The sequence below is a fragment of the Lissotriton vulgaris genome, chromosome 12, assembly GCF_964263255.1.
Source record: "Lissotriton vulgaris chromosome 12, aLisVul1.2, whole genome shotgun sequence".
Classification (NCBI taxonomy): Eukaryota; Metazoa; Chordata; class Amphibia; order Caudata; family Salamandridae; genus Lissotriton; species Lissotriton vulgaris.
The window spans coordinates 529,236,686-529,257,587 of record NC_141700.1 but is presented as its reverse complement, the minus strand read 5'-3'; the positions used below and the strand labels follow the sequence as shown (position 1 = coordinate 529,257,587).

At 45.7% G+C, this 20,902-nt stretch overlaps 1 protein-coding gene across 6 annotated transcripts in view; it reads left to right on the top strand.

Moving 5' to 3' along the window:
• The window catches only part of LRRC71 (leucine rich repeat containing 71), a 669,208-nt gene that overhangs the window by 164,209 nt on the left and 484,097 nt on the right, over positions 1 to 20,902 (top strand). The gene's annotated exons all lie outside the window — the stretch shown is intronic.

Sequence of the window (20,902 nt, the reverse complement as noted above, 5' to 3'; positions counted from 1 at the left end):
TTTGATGGCCCTGGTGCTGGTTCCAGGGGTCAGCCTACTGATCCTTGGAGTCACTTTGTTGGTCTGGGGCTTGGAAGCGTCCTTTTCCTCAAGCCGAGAGTCACAGGCACAGTACTATCTCTTCGCCTGCCGACTGTGCGGTAAGTTCAGTCCAAGACACGGTGCAACCTCTTTTTGCCAAGTCCAGGGGTCAGCAGGACAGTCCTTTTTCAGTCCTTTCTCCAGTTCCGTAGTGATCTGGGTTCAGGGGGCCAGGAGTGACATATTTATACCTAGAAAGTATCCTAGGACGATGATGCAGTCACTAGTTAATGGGCTACCAGGATCCCTCCTGCAGTGTGTCAACTTCTGGCTATGTTTATCATCCAGCAATCTCAAAGTGCACTATTCTGCCCACTCCCAAGATGTCTGAACCCTTTCTTGGATGTTAAGAATTTGGTAGCCCACCTCTCCCTGTATCAGACGTCTATTGTTCATGAGCCTGGGAGTCATTCACAATCCTGCCATTGAAGGCAGAAGGCAGTCTAGTGACAAAGAGCTGCATTAGGAAACTGGACAACAGGGTGGCAACTTTCTTAAAGTTGTCTTTCCTTAAAAATGACGTTAAATTTTACTTGGTCCTCAAGTCGGGCTCAAGGCCATAATTAATTTGATACCTCAATATTCCCATTTTAGTGGTCCCATTCAGAAGTTAGCTGAAGGGGTCAACCGGTAACTCTGTGTTAGCCAATGGGGCTATTAACTCTTCCACAGCAAATTTAACACTTTGGAAGTTTTGCTGTTAAGGCATAATACAAATATATATCCTACTCACAAATACACAGTTCCCTGCCTTATTGCTTGGTAGACCTTCCTTAGGGGGACTTACATATATTGTTAAGGGAAATGGGGGTTTTGCCTTTGGTTTAAATGGCAAAGTAGAACAAGCAGTTTTAAAACTTCTCTTCCAGGCTTGCAGTGGCAGGCTGGTAGCCATTTTGTACTTTGTTGCACACAGGGTGGCACAGCCAGTGCTGCAGCCCTGGGTGGACACTCTTTCTTACATGCTATGGGTACCATATACTAGAGAATTATAAGTAAGTCAGTCTATACCAATTGGGGATAGCCAATTCAACATGCCTTTTGTAATGGGTTAAACACTGGCACATCGGGCTGAGTAGAAGGCCCCAGTGCACTCTCAGAGTAAACAAATTAGCAGCATCAGTCCTAAACGTTTGGTGGTGATCATGCACAAAGAAGCATTTCCTTACATGGCTCCCTCTCCAGGCAAAAGGTGATGTGCAACTACACCTGTTCTGATAGTTCGCATCTACTCAGTGGAAGAAACTGGAAAGGGCATCTGCATTAGTATGTTCAGTCCTAGAACAGTGTTCCACTGGAAAGTCCATACCCTGTAGGGAAATGGACCGCCAATCTCTCCTCCCATCTGCATCAGCCATCTGCGAGGCCAGTGGTCAGATTGAGCCTTGAAGTGATTCCCAAACAAGTAGGGTCTCACCTTCTTTAAGAACCAGACCACAGCAAAGGCTTCCCTTTCAATTCAATTCAAGGATTCTTTATTCGATGATTAAAAATCACCATAAAAGCACATACATATATACATGAGTAAAAAAATTCATTAAATCATTTTCAGGATCCCAATTGTAATAATTATTTTTACACATTGCAAAAAGAAGGGAAAGGGGATTTTGACACTTTAAAAAAAAGATTAATAACAATTTTCGGGCATCATTCCTCTCCTCTGGTTACCCTTAAACGGACCACCACTTTAATAAAATTCATTATGCAGCACAATGTTAAAGGGTCGGATGCTTTCTGTAGGTAAGTTAGGGCCTCTTTAGCATGTTCCAGGTTGGCTTGTTTTAAAATTTTCACTAGAAATCTACGCCTAGGCATGGAATAAAACGGGCACAGTAGTACAAAGTGAAGGGAATCCTGCGGAGACCTATTGTCGCAGCCGCAGGTTCCCTTCTGCTCAATTGTAGTTAAAAACCCTACTGGTGATGCCAATAAGTATGGAAGTAAGTTTAATCTGAAGCGACACATCAGAAATCTGTCCTGAGCATTATGCATCAGGTACAGATATGGCTCCAGTACCTCATAGCTCTTAACCAGGTTGTGAGCCCTCACTGTCTTTTTGAGCCCTTCAGCCTCAGCTCTCTGTTGTGCTTTTTGCTCTAAAAAAGCTTTTTTTACTAACACCTTGTGCTGGTATACAATTGCTACAGGGTTGGTAAAGAGGTTCCTGTAGCCAAGGGCCTCTAAGGTACTCTTTACATAATTGAGCCATGGTATTCTCATACATTTATCCCTTTCTAAGCAATCATTTAGGATTTCTCTGCTTAGAGACGCGTCAGGGTTGACCCAAATTTTTAGCCAGGCCACTATTGGCCTAAGTTTTACCAGATCTTCTAGGTAAGGCCTCCCTATTTCCCTGTGTGCTATGAAACCAGCTGTACTTGGGGGTACCCTCAGGAGGGTTCTTAGGTATTTATTTTCTTCCCGCTGTATTTTTGCAGTCTTAACAAAGCCCCATACCTCTGCCCCGTAAATCACTTTGGAGCAGCATATGGAGCTGTACAGGTTCATCACCTGTTCAGGGCTCCATCTGCCTACCCTCCTACCGTAACTTGCAATTGCGCCATTGGTAGCAATCATTTTACAACAGCGCTCCTCAACCAGGGAGTTAAATTGTAGAGCCCCGTCAAAAATTACACCTAGATAGGGAAATGTTTTAACCTCTTCTATTTTATGATTTCCTATCGTGTACTTAAATTTGGTGCAAGGTTTGTTACCAGCCAACAGCACATATGATTTGCCCAAATTGACAAAAAGGTCTAGGGAGCCCATAAATTTAACAAATCCATCAATCAGAATCTGTAAGCTCCTAGGCGTACGTGCGAGCAAGACCGCGTCGTCTGCGTAAAGCAGAACGGGGATATGACGTGTCCCCACCCTTGAGCAATCTGCCTTTAGGTTTAACAAAAACTGCTCCAAATTATTTATATAAAGGGAAAATAAAAATGGGGCAAGAATACAGCCTTGCCGTACCCCACTCTTGCAAGGGAATGAATCGGTCAGCCCCCCCTCCCTATTGAAACGGACTTTAGCAGAGGTATCACTGTGAAGTTCCCTTAGGATGTTAATTAAGCCAACCTCTATCCCCATGAGAGACATCATGACCCAAAGTTTCTCCCTATTGACATGATCGAATGCCGCTGCCAAATCCATGAACCCCATATAGATGGCTTCATTGCTGGCCATGGTGTATTTGGCAGTCAGCATATAGAGGTTCAGGCATTGATCACTGGTGGACCTCCTCGTCCTAAATCCATATTGAGTGTCCGAGAAGGTGTTATTTTCTTCGGTCCACTCGGACAGTCTATTAAGGATTGCCCTTCCCAGAAGTTTGGCAGACACATCAATCAGGGAAATCGGGCGATAACACTTGGGGTCATCCCTATTGCTCTTCTTAAAGATAGGGACGATTATGGCCTTTGACCAGGACGGCGGCAGGCCACAAGTGATGGCGGTATTTATGACCCTAGTCATTATGGGAGCCCAGAGTTCTACACAGCTGAGAAACAAATCAGGGGGGATTCCGTCAGGGCCAGGGGCTTTATTTTTTGTCAGTCCCTCTATTCCAGCAGTGATCTCCTTAATGGTGAACACTACTGTAGTGCCCTGATGTGAGGTTTTTACCTGCTCTTCAGTTGCTCCTGGCTCATAGTTGTACAGCCCCTTATAAGGGGAGACCCACTGTTCTGGTAGGATATTTGATCCTATATCCGGGGTGTTATTTTCCTGGAAAGTTGGTTGGTTAATAATTCTCCAGAACCCGGACATGTCCCTTTTTTCCCCCGCTTCTCTTAGGTCTGCCCACGCTTCTCCCTGTAGAGCTAATTTTCTCCTCTTGGTCTCCCTCTTATAATTATTCCTACACACCGCGATTTGTAGGGTGTCCCTTGGTTTGGGTTTAAGACTGCTTTTGAGCTCCCTTAAAGCCTTTGAGCAGTCTCGATCGAACCAACGTGGGTTACAGTGGTTCCTTGTGGGCGCACTAGTTTTTAGTAGACCGTCTATAAGGTCAGCAATCTGGCCAAATGCTTCGAGCAACCTCGGGCCTTGAACATCCATATCTAAACAGTCATCCAAGGCGGGTTTACCAGAGTCCATCAAGGATTTATAAAAGCTTTCCCCATCTATTTTGGACCATCTGAGTCTCCTTCCCTGGTTTGTTACCTTCTCAGTGATTGTACCTTGGTATCTACTTTTTGGGCCCGCCGGATACAACAACTCCAATTCAAGGGGGTTGTGATCACTAAAACTACTCCATTCTATCCTTACACTGGTGACTCTATTTATTAAAAATCTAGAAACTAAGATATAGTCAATAATAGAGGAACATCCTCTGCCCTTGAATGTAGGTGGGAGGCTGCCATCCCTCTGCACACCTATCATGTTAATAGTGTGCTCTAGATCGTAATTAAGCAGGAGTTTACTAAAAGCTAAACCATCCGGCGTATGGGAGAAATGCGGCCCGTTCTCTACAGGGCAATGAGACCATTTTACATCTATTGGGACCAGTGCCGGGCATAGGTGACAGTTAAAGTCTCCCATGACCAGCAGAGCAGGTACCTGTCCCATTTTCCGAGCTATAATTTCCTGACCCAGTCTGTCATCCAAATCTCCTACAAATGAGGTATGGTCTCCCCCTGCCCCATTGTTGTAAATATTGAAAACAGTAAGGCTTAGCCCCTTCCCATTAAACCGTACTGCTTGTATGGCATGGGATTTCAAGTCCATAACGGACCAACTGCCCGGAAGGTTTAAATCTACATATATAGATAGACCCCCCATGGCTCTCCCTGATCTCGTTTTTTGCGCCGGAACACAGAAACATTTATACCCCTGCATGTGGAAGTTACTATTATCAAGGGCCCATGTCTCCTGGAGGCTAATTACATGGAAGTTACTAATATAATTGTGCCACTCTTTATTATTAAATTTGGCTGCCAAGCCTGCTATGTTCCAGGAAATGATTCTCAGTGCGTCACAGACCTACACTATTCCCCCGTTAAGCCCAGTTTGTTCCTCAGTCTCCACCCAACCCAGTTCCAACCCATTTCCTCCCACTGTAGGTTCGATAGCTGTAACCATAGGCACATCCTCCTCAATCCCCCCAACCCTACCAGATGAAATTTGTTGTGCCGGCGGGTGTTGCTGCTCAGGTTCCAGTATAAAGTCCCCTATATTTACAACTCCTGTAGATACATTTCCCATTGTATTGGTATATCTGCCCATGTGTCAATCGACCCCCTCACGTCCATTCAGGCAACTAAATCGATTAAAGGTGTGAAAGGGTAACACTGGGCGATGAAAAACTGGCCGAGCATTAAAATTGTGGTGTCTACCCCTCCGGGCGACCCTCGTGCAGTTGTCGTGGGCTTGATTAGGATACATAGGGGTGGGTGGGAAGAAAAACGACACATGTAGGGTCTGGATTGTTGATTCGTGTGATCTATTCTTCCCTAGACATATGTGAGTAACAGTCCCAGCGTCTCGAAAACTCACCAGGATACAATCCCCTATTATGGATTTGTTTGTTTTACCCACCCAAGGTACCCTTCTCACCATGATGATTTCGTTATTGAGGTGTACTGGGAGGGGTCTGTTCAAATTCAACCACTTAATAACCTTGCTTTTCAATGAGTTAAAGTTCTCATCCTCACCTACTTCAAGTGGGGGAACACCGGCCATGACTACCATAAGATCGTTTGCCTCTGGAGGGAGATTGGGCCTACGGGGTCTAGGAGGAGGCTTCACTGGGGGTGGGGGAGCAATATTGCCAGTGGATGGCATAGGGGGAGCTAGGCCTACAGATGAAGGTGGCCTGTTAAGGTTTAGTGGATGGGCTGAGGCTAAATTAGCCATAAGGGGTTGTGGGGGGGGACAACAGTGGTGACCAGGGGGGGTGCTAAACTAACTGGCATGTTAGAGAGCTTCGGAGGGACCATGGGAGAGGGAATAGTCTCAAGAGATCTGCCCTGAAGGCCAACCGAAGATTTCATGCTATTTAATGTAGCCTCCAAAATAGTGAGCCTGATCTCAACCTTTTTAATACTCTCGCTAATCGGCAATAATAGAGACCTAAGCAAAAATTCCAAATTTCCTAGCGGAACAACAGAAAGAGGTATATTGGCAGCATTGTTTGCCGTGGCATCAGCCGAATCGGTAACAATGGTAACCTTTTCAGGAGGTGTTATGTGTGCCACTTCCAATAGCCTCTCAGTGGGTGGGGGGGGGTTTTGTTGTCCTCCCAAAATCAGAGTGGGGGATTTTTGTTTTGGTTTTTCCCTGGCCACCCCTCGACTTCCTCCTGCGTTTATTCGGTGGGGGCCCATGTACCCCTTGCACAGGAGATGGCTTGGATTTTGCTTTCCTGGCCTTAATAGCCGGTGGGGGCTGGGAAATTAAATCGATAGTCGCACTACTTGGGCTAATGGAGGGGATTAAGTTAGTAGTAAATTCAGTCGGGTTGTTGGTACAATCCCTCAGCAGAAGGGGGACATCATCCAGTGAGGATGGCTCCTCGCTAAGTGAGGTAGAATTATCTCCGAGGAGCCTATTTTTCAAACTTTCTATAGAGCGTCTGCGCTCCGCCCTGAGCTTAATCAAGGTGCTTTCCTTATCCCCTTCTCCCGCAGCCTGTGGGAAGTAATTATCTAGAGTCCTATTTTTTACCCCTCCCAACTTCATAGGAGTGCCCTCCCTGGCCGGGGAAGGCATAACAAACCGTGATGGGTGCAGCACTTAAGCGAAATTTAACAAAAGAATAAAACAATGTTCAAAAAACAAACTAAGGAGGGTGGGCCCAGGCCAGTCTAATCCGGCCTAATCCGGCCTATGAGGGCCTTAGAGGGCCCGCCCTTTGCCCGGGCTTCGCCCCGAGCTTCGTCCCGCGCGCGTCCCGCTGCGCAAGACGAGTTGACTGTTTTTATTCTCCCGGGTGGGGGGCGGGCAGCTGCGGGAAGAGGCTACAGGTGTAGAGACAGCCTCGTAGTCCCGCAGCGGTGTGGGCGGGTCCAGGACACAGCAGCAGCAACTCTCAACAGAGAGCCGTGTCCAAGGGGGTAAAAGCGGTCCAATCCAGCGACGATCAGGTCACAAGCAGAGTCAAATGCGCCCAGCCAGGTCAGCCCCACAGCTCAAATTGTGAGTAGCACCCGCGCAGCGGATACTGCGAAAGTTAAATGGTCACCGGGTGAGGGGCGGGGCCGCTGCGGGAAGAGGCTACAGGTGTAGAGACAGCCTCGCAGTCCCGCAGCGGTGTGGGCGGTGAGGGCGGGTCCAGGACACAGCAGCAGCAACTCTCAACAGAGAGCCGCGTCCAAGGGGGGAAAAGCGTTCCAATCCAGCGACGATCAGGTCACAAGCAGAGTCAAATGCGCCCAGCCAGGTCAGCCCCACAGCTCAAATTGCACTCCAATGCCGCATTCTGGGAAGGAGTAGCCTTCTGATAGGCTGATCCTGACCCTGGTTATTCAGCTGAGACAGTACTGCCCCAATCCCATGTTCTGAAGCATCAGGGTGGACAACAACCTCCTTGCTAATATGAGGTGCCTTTAGGATAGGGCCTTAGCATAAAGCTTCCTTAAGGGTATCACATGCATTTGGACACTGGTCAGTCCAGATTACTTTTCTGGGCTTCTTTCTGGAGGTTAGTTCTGTCAAAGATGCCACTATGGCACCATGACCTTTAACACATTTCTTGTAGCACCCAGTCAGGCCAAATGAAGGCTCTGCCCTGGGTCTGTGTCTTAAAGCTTTCCCAGGCCATAATTATCTAGGTTTTGGGATCAAAAGGTTGTACATGGCCTCCATCTACTTGGTGGCCCAGGTACACAATAGAACATTGCTCTATCTAGCACTTTCTTGCCTAGATCGTCAGCCCTGCATGTTGTAGGGCTTGAAGCACTTCCTGAGGTCGACCAGGTTTCCTCCCAGGTGAAACTGAAGACAGAAATTTCATCAAGATAAGCTGCACTAAAGTCTTCCAAACATGAGAGCACTCTATTCACCAACCTTTTGAAGGTGGCAGGTGAAGTTTTTAACTCAAAGGGCATCACTTCATCAGGATCTCTACTTGGCTTCTGGTATGAGAGCTATAGGCCAATAAAGATGCTCAAACTATTTGCAGGCCCCAACTTATCAATGAGATCATCAGCTCTTGCTATGGGGTGGGCATCAGTCTTGGTGAATGCATTTAAGCCTCTCTGGTCCACATAAAAGCTCATCTCTGGTTTCCCTCTCTAGGGGTGAGAATTGGGTACCAAAACTACTGGGCTAGCCCATGGACTACTAGCGCTAGCATTTTTGTAACCTCAGCTTTAATGCTAGCTTTGACCTGTTCTGACAACCTATATATTTTACTTTTCATAGGCAAGCTTTGCTGCGTCCACAACATGGGTGCACAATGTTTTCAAACCTGGGTTCAATGAAAAGAGACCAGGACACTGACTGACCAGGTTATAACAGTCCTTTTGCTACTGTTCTGTCAAGGTGGAAAAGAGAACTACTACTCCACCGAGCCATCCTTTACATTGGTAGACAGCAGGTCAGGAAGAGGTTCAAGCTTCTCCTTTGGACCCCCATCTGTCACCATGAGCATTGTGGTATCTGCCCTGTCATGATGTAGCTTAAGCCTGGTCTCACAAATCTCCCCATGGGGATGTTTGGGGGTTCCCACGTCCACCAGATATGTGACTTTACCCTTCTTCTTCAAAGTAGGATGAGACCCACTTGTCTTGGAGGGCCATAGGGGTCACAGGCTCTAAGACACACACCTGTTGTCCAAGTTGGTACTCAACCTGAAACGCCTTCTGGTCATGCCAGTGCTTGATACGCTCCTGGCTGGCTTCCATGTTTATGTTTGGTTTCTTCAGGTACTCAGCCATTCTGGAACAAAAGCCTAGCACATAGGCCAAAATGTCTTGTTTAGATCCCTTTAGAGGTCCATTCCTTCTTTTTTCGCCAAAGTAAAAGGAAATCTTACAGGGTGTCTAAAGAGTAGTTCAAATGTTATAAAGTCAACTACTTTCTGATAAACCTCCCTGTTTAAAAACAGCAGGCATGGTAGGAGGACATTCCATCTCCTCCTGAGTTTCTCAGTTAAATTCACGATCATGCCCTTTAGGGTCGTATTGAATCTCTTCACAAGACCATTTCCTGGTGAATGGTAAGGATTAGTGAACTTATAAGTCACTCCGCACTTTCAGTTTAGCAGACATGAAATTCAGGCCCCTATCTTAAATGACCTCCTTAGGAAACCCAACCATAGCAAAGATGCCAGTCAGGGCTCTAGCTACTGTGGGAGAAGTAACTGTCCTCAGGGGAATGGTCCACTACCACCAAGATGAACCTATTACCAGAGGTAGTAGGTGGGTCTAGGGGACCAACAATATTGATCACCACCCTCTCAAAGGGAGTCCCCACCACAAATAGTGGTATAAGAGGGCCCTTTGACCTGCAACCTGCCTTGCCACTGGCTTGACAGGCTAGCCAGGAGTGACAAAACTTCTTCACCTTTTCTGACATCTGGGGCCAGTAAAGTGGTTGTGCAGTTTTCCCCAAATCTTGATCTGCCCCAGATTTCCAGCTAAGGGGATATCATGGGTCAGGTTAAGACGGAACTTTCTGTTCTGTTGGGGGACCACCACTCTCCTGGTTACCCCTGACCTCAGTTCCCTTTCCTCACTGTACAGGATTCCCTATTCCCAGTACATCTTATGAGTTCCTGTGACATCACCTTCCTCCTGTTTGACAGCCAGCTGTCTCAGGTCCTCAAAAGTGGGATAAGTCAATTGTCCCAGGCTCAAGTCCTGTCTGGAGGGTCCACCTGCCCCTTGGAGTTCTGCCAGGGCAGGCAAACCTCACAAGGAAATAGCCTCCTTCCAGAAGCCAGGCCTTCCCCCTGAGGGTTAGGTCTCGCTTGGCTCTGTGGACTTTGGGAAGTGGCCTTGCCAGACGTCCTGCCCTTCCTTTTGGAACTAGGCCCTTAAGGCAATTTATCCAGGCTCCAAGGTCCCTTGACTTTCCTTTAAGGCTTTTGGTGCTCTAGTGAAGACACATACCCACTCAGGAAGACCCAGCATTGCCGCATGAGTACTTCTCTCCACCTCTGACTAGGCAGAAGTTTCAAGGTCATTGCCCAGCAAATATATGATGTTACAACGCAAACAATTACAACTCATGCTTTTACAACGCGGATTTTACATCGCAACTACCATTACATCGCATGATTTTACAACCCATGCCATTACAACGCATTTTTCAAAACTACCGTTACAATGCATTCCATTACAATGCCATTACCACTCATACCTTTACAACGCATGATATGTGTAGGGGTAAAAATTTCTATTACCAATCCAGTGAGTGCAACAGAATGGAAAGTGTTGGATAGTGTAGGGGTAAAAATTACCCCCCATGCCCACCCGAAAACAAAAAAATCTGTCCATCATATCCTTGTGTTTGCTTTGTTTGCCCTAAGTTGGCAGTGTATGCCCAAACGTGGGTCCCTTGCTCACTTTGCCACTGGATTCAAGCTGGCCTGGCTGATGAGGACTGTTAGCCCGAAACCGGTCCCAGAATGGTTGTTTCCGGTCCAGGGAAGACATGGCTTGGCAGTTCGGGCTGGACTGTTCCCATGGGGCACAGGGCCAAGACCGATTTGCATATAGCTGTGTCTGAACTGGGGTGGCAAAGTGAGCTAAAGAACGACAATGGATTCAACCTAGATCTGTGACTGGTGGTGAGTGTCTGAAAAGTTTCAGCGCTCCATCCATCATCTCCTTGTGTTTGCTTTGTTCGCCCTAAGTTGGCAGGGTATGCCCAGACGTGGGTCCTTTTCTCACTTTGCTACTGGATTCAAGCTAGCCTTACTGATGAGGGCTGTTAGCCCAAAACCGGTCACAGGATGCTTGTTTCCAGTCCAGGGAAGACATGGCTTGGCAGTTCGGGCTGGACTGTTCCCATGGGGCACAGGGTCAAGAATGATTTGCATACAGCTGTGTCTGAACTAGGGTGGCAAAGTGAGCTAAAGAACGATGATGGATTCAACCTAGATCTGTGACTGGGGTGAGTGTCTGAAAAGTTTCAGCACTCCGTCCATCATCTCCTTGTGTTTGCTTTGTTTGCCCTAAGTTGGCAGGGTATGTCCAGACGTGGGTCCCTTGCTCACTTTGGCACTGGATTCAAGCTATCCTGGCTGATGAGGGCTGTTAGCCTGAATCCGGTCCCAGGATGCTTGTTTCCGGTCCAGGCAAGACATGGCTCGGCAGTTAGGGCTGGACTTTTCCCATGGGGCGCAGGGTCAAGACTGATTTGCATATAGCTGTGTCTGAACTGGGGTGGCAAAGTGAGCTAAAGAACGTTGATGGATTCAACCCAGATCTCTGACTGGGGTTGAGTGTCTGAAAAGTTTCAGCGCCCCGTCCATCATCTTTTTGTGTTTGCTTTGTTCGCCCAGGATGCTTGTTTCCGGTCCAGGGAAGACATGTCTTGGCAGTTCGATCTGGAGTGCTCCCATGGGGCACAGGGTCGGGACTGATTTGCATATAGTTGTGTTTGAACTGGGGAGGCAAAGTGAGCTAAAGAACGATGATGGATTCAACTCAGATCTGTGACTGGGGGTGAGTGTCTGAAAATTTTCTGCGCTCTGTCCATCATCTCCTTGTGTTTGCATAAAAATGACTATTCCCATCTACCCCAAAACCCATGCCCACCCTAAAACTAAAAAATCTCTATTACTTACCCTATAATGCGTTGTCATGGCATGCGTTGTAATGGTATGCATTGTAATGGCATGCGTTGTAGTGACATGCGTTGTAATGGCATGCACTGTAATGGCATGCAATGTAAAGGCAGTTGCATTGTAAAAGCAGTGTGATGTAATGATTGCGTTGTAATGGATGTTTCTCTTGCCCAGCAGACTCTCCACTGGGATGGCAGGGAAACAGCTAATTTCTTAGGGCCAGTAACCCATCCCCACTCAAAGTCTACCACAGCTATGGGTTTTGACTTTTAGAGAGTTAACTCTCTGGTGCAACTCATCAGGTATGATCTTCCCTTGGGAAACCAACTTAGTCATATCCATGGTGATGCTGGCATCTGTATCCCTCAGGGCCCAGACTTCAATCCCATTGATTCTTGGCTACTGCCTGTACTTTACCATGCTGGCAGGCTAGTGGGCCAGGGGGCAGCTTTTAACCCATCCCTACACTGGAAATGCCCTTGGGATGGTCAGCAGTGGGTGACTTTTCGGTGCATACAAAATCCCCCCTCTTGTGTCCTGGTTGCCTACATTCAAAGCATCCAAACCTTTGCAGGTTCAAAGTTCTCTCTCAGGTACTCTCTCCCTTTAGATGGAGATGTGTGTCAGGGCTCCCCTCTTGGGCATTATTTTGGGACTCTTTGGGAGTATCTGACGTTTTATATTTGGCTCCATCTTTTCCCTGAAAGGGAGCACGGTCCTCCTATCTTATGATCACTACCTTTGGAATTTTTGGGCACCCAAGTGTGTACCCATTCTTCAGCTATCTGGACCACATCTCTTGGACTAGATAGCTTAGAATCAATCAGATGCTGGTGTAACCTCTCTGAGGTACAATTTGTAAGAATGTACTCTTTTACCACCAAATTGTAGTGCCCTGCATAGGGATCCACTTTGTTATCTTTAGTCCAGCCTTCCAGTGACTTCACTGCAGCATCTACAAAGTCCAACTATGTCTGAGTTGTCCCCTTGTGTTTTTTCCTGAACATTTGTCTATACTTTTCTGGGGTTAAACCAAATAGCTTGATGAGTGCCCCCTTCTTGTGAGTGTATGACTCTGCCTCCTCATCTTTTAGAGTCAGCAGCCTACTGCTGAAACTAGTTCCCACATCTAGGACTCCCAATTGGGGGTACCCATCGTTTTCATCCTTAGATCCCTTTCATAGGATCCCAGCCATTTGTCTATATCATCCCCCTCTACATACTTAGGAGCAAAATCCTTGGGTAACCTAGGCTCATAAGCACCCCTGCATTTACCTAGTTTTGTTGCTGCCAACATGTCCTTGGGGCTTCAGCCTGGGCTTCACCGTTTTCTAGGGTCAGTTTTCTTTCTTCTAGAGCCAGATTCCTCTCTTGGATCTCTAGGAGGCTGAGCTGGGCTTCTAGGCCCTCGGACCCCCTCACTTCGAAAAGATCTCTACCATCTTCCTCATACCCACTGTTAGGAGTGATCACCTCTGCCAGTTGGGCTTGGGCTCTCCTGGATTCCCCCCAGGCTCTGAGGGCCTTCTCCAGGACCTCCTTCTTGGCAGCAATCCCTGGGCTGGATTTCCTACCCTGCACAGCATCCTCAAATCATTGATCCTTAGTTTGGACAGAATGGCCACATCGATTTCCTTGTTTTTCATCCTTGGAGACTTTGAACAACTTTTACCAACTTTTGAGAAACTAGTTATCGACTTTGTGACCTTTTACTGTTAGTCAGAGTCAGTAAACTCCTCGAAAACAGTGCCTCGGCTATACCAAACTTGACAAAACTTTAAAAAAACTTCTTCTCAGTGTCAACTTGGTGGATCTTTCAGTGTTTACCAACATATTAATTGTCTGATACAGCTAAACACAAGTTCTGGATCCCACCACTATGCACCAATGTGAGAATTGGGGTGTATTATATGGTACGGTTTTGCACCCTTACCGTGTAATACACTCACAAAACTGTCAGGCTCATTTGCAACAACTTTATAGCTCAACCCAGGGTAAATGTGGCTTTCAGCAGCGAAGCTTAGACAAAGGAACTAGTGTAAAGCATTTAGAAGCACAAAACAACGAAATAAGAAAGTCACACAACCACAAAAGAAATCTGACACCAATTTATGAAAATACAATATATATTTTTGGATTTATAGAGTCCAAAATAAACAAAAACCACTGGAATGTTCCGGAGATATAGGTTTTTAAAGTAAATGTAAATCTCAGTACTTTTAGTCACAACTGCAAACAAGCATTGGTAACTGTAAATTTTGGAGACTTTTGAAGAGTTGTGTTCTGATACTCTGTGTTGACCAGGGCAACCAATTCAAGCTGGGAGGAGGTCAGGGGAGCCACTAAGGAGAATTTGGACAGTTACATGGTCAGCAAAGTGTTATCCAGTACAGTCCTGAACTTTACATCACAATGCCATAGACTTTAACGGAGTGGTTCTGTTGCTGAGGATGCAGGAGATAGATGATTCTCAAGGATGCTCTGGGTGCTGTGTGATAGAGGAGAGTTTTCTTGGGGTTACTTCTTGGTCCACAGGTCAGGTGGGGCGGCTTCGACCATGGAGGTCGGGATCTCTTGAAATCCTCTTTGAGCAAGTAGAATAACAGCTGCTGCTGGGCTACCGGTCTCCAGCCACAGCGGGTCCAGCAGTGTTCTTTGGCGAAGGATAGTGTCCCTCTTGGATGACCAATCTGGACTCAGATGACACTCCCGGATCTGCCAGACTCGTGTGCCACTTTAGGCCATCGAGGATCGGTCTCTTGGGAGGCCCAGCAGTGGTCACTCTCCACAAGTGGCTATTGACTTGCCGAGTTGGGTTTCTCCAGCTTTGATGGCCCTGGTGCTGGTTCCAGAATTTCAGCCAACAGACGCTTTGAGTCACTTGTTCGGTCTGGGGCTTGGGAGCTTCTTATTCTGAAGACAGGAACTACTGGCACAGTCCTCTCTTTGGTAGCTCAAGGTGTGGCAGGTACAATCCATTAGACGGTGGAGTCTTTCTTTGCCCAGTCCAGGGGTCAGCAGGGCCATCCCTCTTTGGCCTTTCTCCAGTTCCATAGTGATTTAAGGTTCAGGATATCAGGGGTGCCCTATTTATGCACAGGCCCTGGGGGAATAATGCAGTCTCTAGCCAATGGGCTATGAGGATCACTCCTACCCTGTGATAACCTCTGGCTGTGTGTGACATCTAGCAATCCAAGAGTCAACTATTCTGCCCACTCCCCAAGATGTCTGAACCCTTCCTTGGATTTTATGATCTTGGTAGCCCACAGTAAAGATGGTTTGCACACCTCATTCCCCTCTGTGTTCCCACTGCTAGCCTGTCTTCCTGAAAAAGGGGGCAGCTCTTCAGGAGTTTGATCACCATTTGCCCACCAAAGGCAGCTGTGCCTTCGAAACTCACCTTTTGGGCCAACACCCTGAGTGGCTTCCTGCAAGTGGGAGGTAATAAATCTTCCTGTATCAGGCTTCTATTATTCCTGAGCTTGGGAGTCGTTCACAATACTCCCTAGGAAGGCAGAAGACTGTCATGTTGGCAACAGCAGTGAAAGGCCACTGGAAAACCTGGGCAACAGGGTGGCAACTTTCTAAAAGTTGCCTTTCCTTAAAAGTGACATTAAATTCGACTTGGGCTTTAAGTCAGGTTTTATGCCATAATTAATTTTATACCTCGAAGTACCAATGTTAGTAGTCCCATTCAGAAGTTAGACGGACTAAGGGGTTAGCTGGTAACTCTGTGTCAGCCAACAGGGCTACTAACTCTTCCACAGCAGAAATGAAAATTTGGATGTTTTGCTGTTAGGGCTTATTCAGAATGAATGTCCTAATTAACAATGTACAGCTCCTTGCCTCAGGGCTTGATAGGCCTTCCTCAAGGAAGACTTACAAATATTTGTATGGGAACCAGTGGCGTTGTTTTAAATGGCAAAGTCAAACTAGCAGTTTTGTAACTGCTTTTTCAGGCTACAGTGGCATGCTGGGAGCCATGTTGTATTTTCTCACACTCAGTGTGGCACAATCAGCTCTGAAGACTTGGGTAGACTCTCTGCCTTAGATGCCCTGGGTACCATATGTTAGGGACTTATATGTAAGTCAGTTAATGCCAATTGGGGATAGCCAATTCAGCAGACATTTTGTAATGGGTTAGAACACGGCATTGAGGTCTGGTTAGAAGGCCTCAGTGCACTGTCAGAGTCGAAAAATCAACAACTTCAGTCCAAAAATTCGGGGATGATCATGCAAAAAGAGGCATTTCCTTACAGCTACCTCCTCCTTGTGTTCTTTGTTTTTGTTATTTTATTTTTGCGGCAAATGCTTGCAATAAAAATATAAAATGATCCATCGTCCCCACTTGCCAGACCTACTAGCTTTGCCAGTGCTTGTTCTTGTTTCCATTGGCACCCTCAGCGCCCTTCCTATGCCACCTTTGACTGCACAGATATTTTGTGTAAGAAGGCTGCAACTTACACTTAAAAATATACACACGTGGCTTAATTTATTTCAGTCCACTGGGCTATTTATTTTTTCTTGCAAAGTATAGGTCTCATGCAAAAACATCTGGGATGGAAGGTAGCTGAGTTTCTCTGCCGCCAGCACACGCCTCTCTCATAGCTGGTCAGATTGGTGCACTGATGTGCATGTAGATGACACATCCTACTTTTTATCAACGGTGAAGCAGTGAAAACAGCCCGTGTCGTAGAAAGAATGCTGTAAACAAGGAGTACTCGAGTCTCAAAGTCAGATCAGGGCCGGCTTTAGGGTGGTGCGACCGGTGCACTGCACTGGTCGCTGACTTGGGGAGGGGGGCGCTGACCTCATGGGGTCGCTTTGTTTAGCAATAACTTACGATTTAAAAACACCTGTGGCAGAGTTCCTTGTAGATCCAGTTTTCAGGCAGCTACAAAAATGTCAAGACAGCTCCTGTGATTAATGTTCCTGCTAGAGAGAGAAATCAGAGTTTTGTCTAGAGGCAGTTTTGGCTTGCCATAAAGCAGCACAGATGGTTAATATGCCTTCTACAAAGAATGTGTACTGTGTAGATCACAGATCTGTATTTTATGTGGAGAGCAGAGTGGGTTATTGCTATTGCCACAGAGATCCTTTTGTTACTGCAGTTCATAAGGGATTGGTGTCGTTACAACGCAGGCTATTACAACGCCTGCTGTTACAACGCGGTTTTTACATCGCATACCACTACAACGCATAGTGCTTTTAAGCGCTGGATAGTGATTTATTTAATTTACTATTCCAACTCCAGTCCCCGTGGATAGTAGGGAAGGTGTTGGATAGTAAATTAAATATATTCCCTATCCTAGAGCGCCCCCCAGCGCAATGCGTTGTAATGGTTTGCGTTGTAATGGTTGCGTTGTAATGGTAGTGCGTTGTAATAAATGCGTTGTAAGTGATGTTTCCCGTTCATAAGATACAACACTAATGTAGTGCACAGACTGTTACGACTGTCATCAAAGAGCTGCATGCAAACTACATAACATAGGTTAGGAAGTTATGTTTTTCCCCCCCGTCTTTCATTGTCTATTCCTAATGCTGCTTAAAAAGGTTTGTTTCTGTAGATATACATTCTTATTAGTAATCAATCAATCACTCAATCAATCAATCAATCAGGGGTTTATAGAGCACGCTACTCACCCGTGAGGGTCTCAAGGCGCTGGGGGAAGTGGGGGGGGGGGGAGGCAGCTCTGGCTCAGTCATAGAGCAAGGTCTTGAGGTCCTTCCTGAAGGCGTGTAGGTTCGTGCAGGGGAGTCTTTACCAGTGTTTTAAATCAAATGAAACGTATGTGAGAGAGGGGCTATGGAGAGATATGGGGCACGTTTTTCCGATTGTAGTGAGGAAGGAGGGGGTCGGGAGTGGGGGTGCCAAAAATGAATTTCGCACCCGGCGCCAACAGCTCTAAAGCCGGCCCTGAGTCTGATGCTTGCAGTTCAATTGTAAAGCTAGCAGCTGCACTGCTTTAGTAACAACCCATGTTAATATCACTTGTATTAGGATTAGAATACTGCATTCTTAGGCAGCGTTCTTTAAGCAAACCTTAAAAACGTGTGTCTAATAATGTACTTCATGAACAAGGTAGGGACCAAGGAGAGAGATCAGAGGCAGCGAATGAGTTCACAGCTTGAATTCTAGCTATTCCTGTATAGTGCCAGAGCCGGTGCATTTATTATACATGTTATGCTCAAATCAAATTATTATCCATTTGATAATATGTTACAAAAAAGGGGGGAAGGGGGGGAGGATTATAGGTGTGCTTGTGTAAGGCAAGTGAGAGTAAGGAACACAGATTTAGGAATAAACGATTCAAATAATTTTCAAAAATGAACTGGTAAGGAAGACCAGTGTAGGGAGACCTGTCCAAATTAGAACATTTGTTACAATCATGTATTATTACACTTGCATCAATGCATTTTCGAAATATAGGACGGGGAAACAGGTACAGGCCTCATGTGGGTGGAGGGCGTCGACGTTTCGACTCGACTAACGCATGGAGGGAGTTTTAGGACCTCTGCTTCGAGTCTTCTTCAGGACGGGTTAAAGCAACCTACTCCTGGTGCCAGGCCGGCATCACAGGTGTATGAACAATCCAAGAAGGCCAGTAATAGCTGTCACACGACCAGGTTCAGTTAGTAGGGGCAGAGGCTGGATTAGCCAGAAGAACAGGAGCCCATACTTAGCTTCCTGACCCCTAGGTGCAGTAACATCCAAGCTACTCAAGGATATGGACCCCCAAAGTTGGGCGTTCCTAATCCAATGTTCGATTAAATCAGAGTGTCTTATCAAGCAAAAAGCTGTGCACTTCATGCTGGTGCTTCAGTGAGTCGCCGAGCAACATGTATTAGACTTACAGCTGTTACTTCTGAAGTCATGAAACGCTATGCGCAATAGGGGCAAAGGGAAGAGAACAAGTAGAAAATGAAAATCAAACTCTACTCTGCATTTGGTCACAAAATACTCAGTGGACTCGTAGAGCCTTTATTATGTTCTTTGTTGTTACTATAAAGTACAGACAAAATATTACACTTTAGTAGAACATTTGAAGACTGAGGTCTTTAATTAAATAATCAAAGTTGGCATTTTAATGACATTAAATTCGAATCAACCCAAAAACCTGGTATAAGAAAACCAAGCCACCAGTAACGAATTATTGGAATATCACAAGAGGTGACTTTCACATTCTTCGAGACATATTGTTTGATAAGCAGTTGGATTAAACGAGGCATGCATATGCGCCCAGGTAAGCTAGGACTCTTTTCTTAGTTGGTTTGGTCCTAACCTTCCACAACAAGAGATCTCTGGTAGTTGCCTCACTCTCCATACAACACCTCAGCAAAGTGAAGGCTACACAGAACAGTTACAGATTGCTCTAAGAGAGAGATGAGGGTGCCAGCTACACTCCTCCTAGACTTCTGCTATTCAGACAAGCCAGAAGACAAGCAACCAGTCAATGTCCAGGGATTCAAAAATATTGCTCCCTTAGAACCTCACTCACACTACCTACCTTGCTGTTTTAAATTAATTCAAAACCATGTGAATCTGTGAAAGATGTGATGCCATAGAACAAAAATTTACTTACCTTTTGACAACAATTATTCTTCAGCATTGATATCTCTCATAGATCTGCACGTGCCTTGCCCTTCTCCCGCGTGAAGCTTGAGGTCTGCTATACAACTGCATTTTGAAAATATGAAACTGGGCTTCTCATTAGCTGCCTTTTTGGACACACACAATGACGTGGATACTTTACATCGGCTAATGTGCTGAATGAACTTCTTTAATACTGTTGTGTTAAACACACCAAGCATATCTAGCCAAATGCTGGGGAGTAATACAAAAAGCACGTCAAATTGAAATATGCCAATGCTGAAGAAGTGTAGTTGAACTAAGCAACCTTTCCTTCCCAAATTGCTTAACCTACTGCCCTGGATTTATCTACATCTCTTCATCTGTCCTCTCATGATGTTTACTTTTTGTCCTACTGCCTGTTCACGTACATTTCGTTATGGCGAAGACCAAGTTCTTCTTACTACATTGTGAATTATTTTATGGAGTAATATTGTATTATTTCCTAACCCTCCAGACTCATGCCGCAGTTAATTGAGGCCAAAATAGGCTGCAACCTATCTGGACTTGTTGAGTTCCCTCTGGGGCGTACAATCAGACTTGGCAGTTTGTGCTGCCATGTTTCCAATGGAGCAGGGACCAAGTCTGAATTGCACATGGTTCATCTCTGTCTGCAGTGGCATGGAGGGCAAAAGATCCTTCTAAGGTGTTTTAAGTCCAAACCACAATTGTTAAAACGCATTGTCAACTTGCTAGTGTTGAGCAGGCAACACAATTGGCTTTGTTTGAAATATTTATTAGTTTTTTATGCTTTTAAGATCCCTTCATGAAAATTACGTTGAGATCAGCCTATTGAATGTTTCTCCTGCTACTACCTTCTTTTTTTCCAGCCTTCTTCACCCCTTATTAGCAACCCTATGCCAAATTGAATGCTTTTCTAGCCCTACATACTCTCTTCTACTAGAACATTGTATTTACTAATTCATACTAATCACGTGCTTACTTTACTGTTCATTTGCATGTTCATCAAAACTACCACTTGTATTGGTTTTTCCATGTCTTCCAATGCAATTATTCACCTACTTTTTAATCTCCAACCTAACCAATCTAAAGTTCAACTGAATTAATCTCCCCAACGCGATCCTAGATTGAATGCATCAACTGGCTCATTTTAAAACCCAAGACTAAGAGCTGACAACGTCAACCACGTTTGAAAATACTAAAAAAAAAAAAATCAAAGACTGACCACTAAACCAGGGTTTTCCCGTATTAGCAGGCTACTTACCGAAATGCCCTTAATTGCATCATCAGGCCTATAATAATGCAAATACAATACAATGAGCAAGGGCTCACTCTGTGTAGTATTGTGTACAGTGCTGCAGGTGGCAGACAACTGGAGCTGTCTGCAGAGAGACTGCAACATGTGCAAGTTATAGTCTTGTACAAACCCTCCATCTTATAGGTCGATCAAGGTGAGTATAAGTAAATATATTCATTTCATTTTTGATTTATTTACC